Here is a 6,000-nt window from a genome sequence, read left to right on the forward strand (position 1 = left end):
GTGTCGTCTCAATACACCAAGATTGCAGGTTCGATTCCCATCAAGGTACATACAAGAATCAATTAATGAATGCATAGGGACATATAGTGCCCTAGCTGGTTTGGTTCAGTGGAGAGAGCATCAGCCTCGGGACTAAAGGGTCGTGGGTTCAATTCTAATCAAGGGCACATGCCTGGGTTTTGGGCTCAATCCCCAGTAGAAGGCGTGCAGGAGGCAGCCGATCAATGAATTCTCTCTCATCACTGATGTTTCTCTCTCTCCCTTTCCCTTCTTCTCTGAAATCAATAAAAATATATATTTTTAAAGTGTCTAAAGTATAAGGAAGTCATCCCTTCTTCAGAGATAACAAAGCTAATAGCTTAATGTCTATCCTCACAGACCCTTTCTTATGTACATACTAGGGGCCCGGTGCACGAAATTCGTGCACTGGGTGTAGGGCGGGGGGGAGTGTCCCTCAGCCCAGCCTGCCCCCTCTCACATACTGGGAACCCTCAGGCGTTGACCCCCATCACCCTCCAATCGCAGGATCGGCCCCTTGCCCAGGCCTGACGCCTCTGACAGAGGCGTCAGGCCTGGGCAGGGGACCCTCATTTCCCCCCATCACTGGTTCTGCCCCCAGCCCAGGCCTGATGCCTCTGGCCTAGGTGTCCGGCCCGGGCAGCGGGGACCTGCAGTGGCAGCGGGGGGCGCCGCGATCACGCGGGCTCCGCCCCTGCCCCTGCAGGATGCCTCTGGCTGAGGCGTTCGGCCCGGGCAGCAGGGACCCACAGCTGCAGTGGCCCCGCGATCCTGGGCTCCGCTTTAGGCCCAGGCAAGGGACCCCTAGCTGCTGGGACTGCCAGCTTCGACCGTGCCCAGCTCCCATCGCTGGCTCCACCTCTACTTCCTGCTATCACTGGCCAGGGCGGAAAAGGCACCTGATTCTCCGATCATGGCTGGGGGGAAGGGCAAAGGCGGCCCCAGGGCCGCCTTTGCCCTGCCCCCCAGTTCTTAGCTCCCCCCTGGGTTTCTGATCACTGTCAGTGGCAGGGGGCTTCTTCCTGCTTTCCCTTTCGCCTCCCTGCATTGTGCCTAGATATGCAAATTAGCCGCCATCTTGTTGGCAGTTAACTGCCAATCTTAGTTGGCAGTTAATTTGCATATAGCCCTGATTAGCCAATGAAAAGGGTATCGTCGTACGCCAATTACCATTTTTCTCTTTTATTAGTGTAGACTAGAGGCCCAACGCACGAAATTCATGCAAGGGACTCGGCCCTCGCAGCACCGACCAAGGCGGGTTGTTCTGCTGTTCCGTCTAATTAGCATATTAGCTCTTTATTATTAGTATATAGGACAAGTAAAAAAAAAATCAAACTACATTTCTTTGTCTATGTGTGTGTCTGTTTTTACAAAATTGAGTCATATTCCACAGTGTAATGCAACTTAATTTTCCCCCTCAATATTATATAATGAACAGTCTCTCATGTCAGTATGTAATAATAAATGCAAACACTTATGTGGTAATTACTATGCTTACTTAGGGTTTAAATATTAACTGATTTAATTCTCAAAACAGACCTGCAGGAGAGAACTATAATTATATCCCCTTTATAGATCATGTTAAGTAACTTGCTAATGGTCACTGCTAAAAAATGATGCAGTTAGGATTTGAACCCAGAAAGTCTGCTACATGGTCCCTATGCTCCAGGATACATTCAGCTGTTCCTCAGGAGTAAATATAACTGTACCTCACATCATAAATACACTATAATATTAACTAACCCCCTACCAAAGGACATTTAGGACACTTTTTATTTTGGGGGGGGGCACTTTCTTATTATTTGTAAATATTAATGACGTTTATTTGTAATAATGCTAAAATGAAAATCCTTATAGATTTGTTCTTGTGCTCTTATATTAAAATTTCTGTAAGATAAACTACTAAAAATGAAATGACTTTTGCCCTAGCCAGTCTGGCTCAGTGATTAGAGCTGCAGACCTCAGAATAGAGTGTCTCGGGTTCGATTCCAGTCAAGGGCACGTACCTTAGTTGCAAGTTCCATGCAAACCCCTGGTTGGGGCACATGTGGGAGGCAACCAATCAATATGTCTCTCTCACATTGATGTTTTTCTCTCTGTCTCTCCCCTTTCCTTCCACTCCCTCTAAAAAAACAAAACAAAAAAGAAAACAAACAAACAAATCAATGGAAAAGATTCCTCTGGTGAAGATTAACAAAACAAACAAACAAAAAAGTGCACTTTTAATTATAATTTTAATAGGTAATACCAAATGTCCTTCCAGAACATTGTCCCAGTTGTACGAGTGTATAGTCTCAATGACAGAGGGTTGGGATTCATATTTTAAGTTAGCAAGTACTTTTGATTCCTAAAATGAGAGACCTGTTTTGAGTTTTTAACACTGATGTAGAATAGATTACCTGGTTGTTCATAATTATCCTCTCATTTGATAATTATCTAACACATTGAACAAATGTAGTTTACTATGTACAAGGGAATTGGACTAGCTGGACTTTAAGATTTAAAACTCCCAATGCTGTAATTAAGTTACTTAAAGTTATTATAAACCTATAATTACAGTACTAGTGTTACAGGTAGGGTCTTAAAGCATCTATATTCTTTAAGTTACATTAACTATTGCCAGAACAGGTAAATCATTAAAATGGTCAATAAAGTTTTCAGGACCCACCTGTGGCTTATTCTTGGTGTCTTTTTAATCCCAGGCTGTTATTCCCCTCCTACATAGCAAACTTGTATATGCCTCTGGAGTATATTCCTAGGAACTGAGGTGTGCTTAGGAACCATGAACTAATGTGGTGTTGGTTTTTGGTTTTTGGCTTTTAAATATTATGTCAAGACCATTCTTGAGTCAATTTATTCAACCAATATTTACTATTTTACTATGTACTTGGCCCTAGCCAAGTAAAATAAATAATCATTTGATTATTCAGTTTTGGAGGGTATTATTTGCAACACTAGAAATTGATATGGGGTAAAAAGTCAAAAGGTAATTATTTTGGGAGTGCCCTTTAGTTCCTAGATAGGATGCTGCCCCAGTTTGTGAACTGCTTAGTAATGCCATTTAGATCTTTAAGAAAAGAATTATTTCACAACTTGCCCCACACTGCAAAAACAGCAATCACAAGTATAGATGGCCAGTTAACTTTTTAAATCATCAGTTGTCTCTACAACAAAATCAAGATGTTACTAGTTTTCAGTTAAGCTACTGACCATGTTGCTTCAATATTTCTTTTACTAAACCAAGAATATAAATGATTTGAAGTACCAAAGATGACAGAACTATGAGTATCCAAACAAAATGAGAGACAACAAATTAACTACAATTTCTTTTAGGAACATTGTTCAAGCAAAAAGTACATATAGAAGTAAAGCAATACATGATCAGAATTCATGACTTGTTAATAATTAACAAAATGCTATAAAAATATTAATGTTCTTAAAGAACTGGCAATCATCAGCATAAGGAGCGAGTGACATGCCAAAAGGAAAATACATATTTTTAGATTTATAAAAACCAAATGCCAGAAATGTCTATATTAATATTCAATTAAAATAAAACTAATTCTAGAATGTTAGACTTACTGTGATCATTTCTCAACATGTGCAAGTATTGAATCATTATATTGTATACCTGAATTATGTTATATGTCAGTCATACCACAATAAGAAATAACATAAAAATAAAACTAATTCTAGATCATCTGCAGAAATAAGAGCAGCATTCGAATAAATAAATGAATCTCGTTGTGTGTCAATTTCCACAACTGCAAAATAAGGATGATATTTACTAAACCTACTTCACAAAATTGCTATGAAAACTAAATAAAATAATGACACCAAAAAATGATGTCAGTTATTTTAGAGCAACTTCTGTTTTCTGTGCCCACTATAACGTAAAGCAATTTAGTAAATAATAAAATTGGTTAGAAAGGGACTTCATCTCCTTTCTTCTGTCCATGATATGGCAGATGTGTTTAAAATAGGCAAAAAATTGGCAATCAGCCCTAGCAGGTTTCGTCAGTGAATAGAGTGTCCACCTGCAGACTGAAGGGTCCCAGGTTCCATTCCGGTCAAGAGCACATGCCCAGGTTGTGATTCTCATCATTGATGTTTCTGTCTCTCTCTCTCCTCTCCCTTCCTCTCTGAAATCAATAAAAATATACATATTTTTAAAAACTGGCCATCAGAAGCATTAGAAAAAATTCCAAAACTTCCTACTTCATAAATTGATTACCCCACAGGTTGTTCAAGTATTAATGCTCTTACATAACACTACACACCAACATAACTTAGAGAATCAGAGAAATTTTTTCACACGTGTACAAAATTGTTTACATATAACTCACTTATTATTAAAAAGCCCTGCTACTGACTATGAAAAGATAAGATACACATGTATTTACCCACACCTACAATGTATTCTAGCCCGATGTTTATTTTCTGATTAAAGTATCTTAAATTCGGTGCACTGAGGGTTGGATGGCTGACTTATTTTATTACACTGATGTGTCAACTTCGCACACCACAACAACTACACGCCCGCCCATGAAGTTGTCTGAGGCAACTTCTACCACAGGTCCAACCACCAGTCCTCCAAAGTCACAACCTCATGTTAGCAGTGGCACACTGCCCGAGTTAAAGACAAAATTCTAAACCAAGACACTGTCCAAGTGGAGAGCAGCTCTCAGTATTTTATCGTTGCTTCTACAAACCATTTTTTCGGGTTGTTGCCAGATCTAAGACAGCCTTTCCTTGAAAACCCTTAACAACCCAGGGCAGGAGGAGGCAGTTAACATGGCAACATACCCATTAACGACTTTCCCGCACGCACAACGAGGATCACCATCAACACAAAACAATCTGGCGGAGTGCGCGGATACTGACCACCACCATTCCTGGCCACCTGCTTCCTCCGGTCGAAGGACTGGCCACCACGCTGATGCCACCTGAAAATCTACCCCGATGGGCACCTTCCTATCGGAAGACTAAAAACCCCGTCAAATTCCAACCCGCATTCGTAACATTCGCAAAAATGTTATTTAGCATACTGGGCTGCATTTAAACGGGGGAGGGGGAGAGGGAAAATGGCAACTTTCAAAGCGTAAACCTTTTTTTAAAAAAAAATGTCATTAGCTAATAAATCAGAAGATGACATTAAGCAGCTGCTGGACTGGAGCAGGGATCAAAGTTTCCCCTGGACTGGGGAACGCCTATCCCCACCAGAAAGGAACAGAAACCAGTCATCCTTGCCACGGGACCCAGCTCCCCGGAATTCCCCCCAAATATGCCCGGTCTGCGGACGCAGAAGAGACACTTGGGGGGCCGAAGGTGAGAGGGATCGCACACCTTGGGCAGAAGAGGGGAGGGGCGGCAGCGGAGGGTAGCCAGCCCGTCTCCCGCAGGCACCGCTGGGACCTGAGATCCAGGTCCCATCCAGGTCAGCAGAGCCTCAGGACCCAGGGGGGGTCGCCGAGGGGGACGCCCAGCTGGGCCGGGGCCCCCCGCGCTCCGACCCGCCTCTCTCGCCGCCACCGGGGACCGGGACCGCGGGCAGAGGCAGCGGAGGCGACGGGAGCGTCCGTGGTCCCGGCCAGGTCCTCCCGCAGCTCACCTGAGAGTGTCGCCTCCGCCCTCGGCTCCCACGGAGCATCCCGCGGGGCCTGGCGGAGGGTGCAGTGCCGCCGCCCCGACCGGCCCCAGGGCTGCCCGGCCTGGCCTCTCCGCTCCGGGGACGGGCGCACCGGGTGCCCGCCTCGCACCGGCTCCCGGGAGCCGCCGGTCTGCAGAGAAGGAAGGAGACGCGGAAAGGCGGCCTCCCCTCCCCCACGGCAAGCCAGCCCCTGGGCTGCGGCTCTGCAGCTCCCTCCGACGCTGGTCTGGCCCCGCTCCCCCGCCCGGGAGTCACTTCGGCAGCGGCGGCCCAGTCGCCATTACAGCCCAGCAACTGACACGGAGGCGGAGCGGCGCCGGCAGCGGTGGCGG

General features: G+C 45.0%; 1 protein-coding gene across 5 annotated transcripts in view; it reads right to left on the bottom strand.

Annotated features, from left to right (window-relative positions):
- CEP350 (centrosomal protein 350) overlaps positions 1–5,768 on the bottom strand; it is a 125,534-nt gene extending 119,766 nt beyond the window's left edge. For all 5 annotated transcript variants that reach the window (XM_059673421.1, XM_059673424.1, XM_059673423.1 and 2 more), the window contains exon 1: positions 5,630–5,768. The gene's annotated coding sequence lies outside the window, so the exon portion shown is untranslated. The remainder of the gene's footprint in view (positions 1–5,629) is intronic.
- Between the last annotated feature and the right edge of the window lie 232 nt (positions 5,769–6,000).

Source organism: Myotis daubentonii, chromosome 18 (assembly GCF_963259705.1).
Source record: "Myotis daubentonii chromosome 18, mMyoDau2.1, whole genome shotgun sequence".
In the NCBI taxonomy this organism is placed as follows: Eukaryota; Metazoa; Chordata; class Mammalia; order Chiroptera; family Vespertilionidae; genus Myotis; species Myotis daubentonii.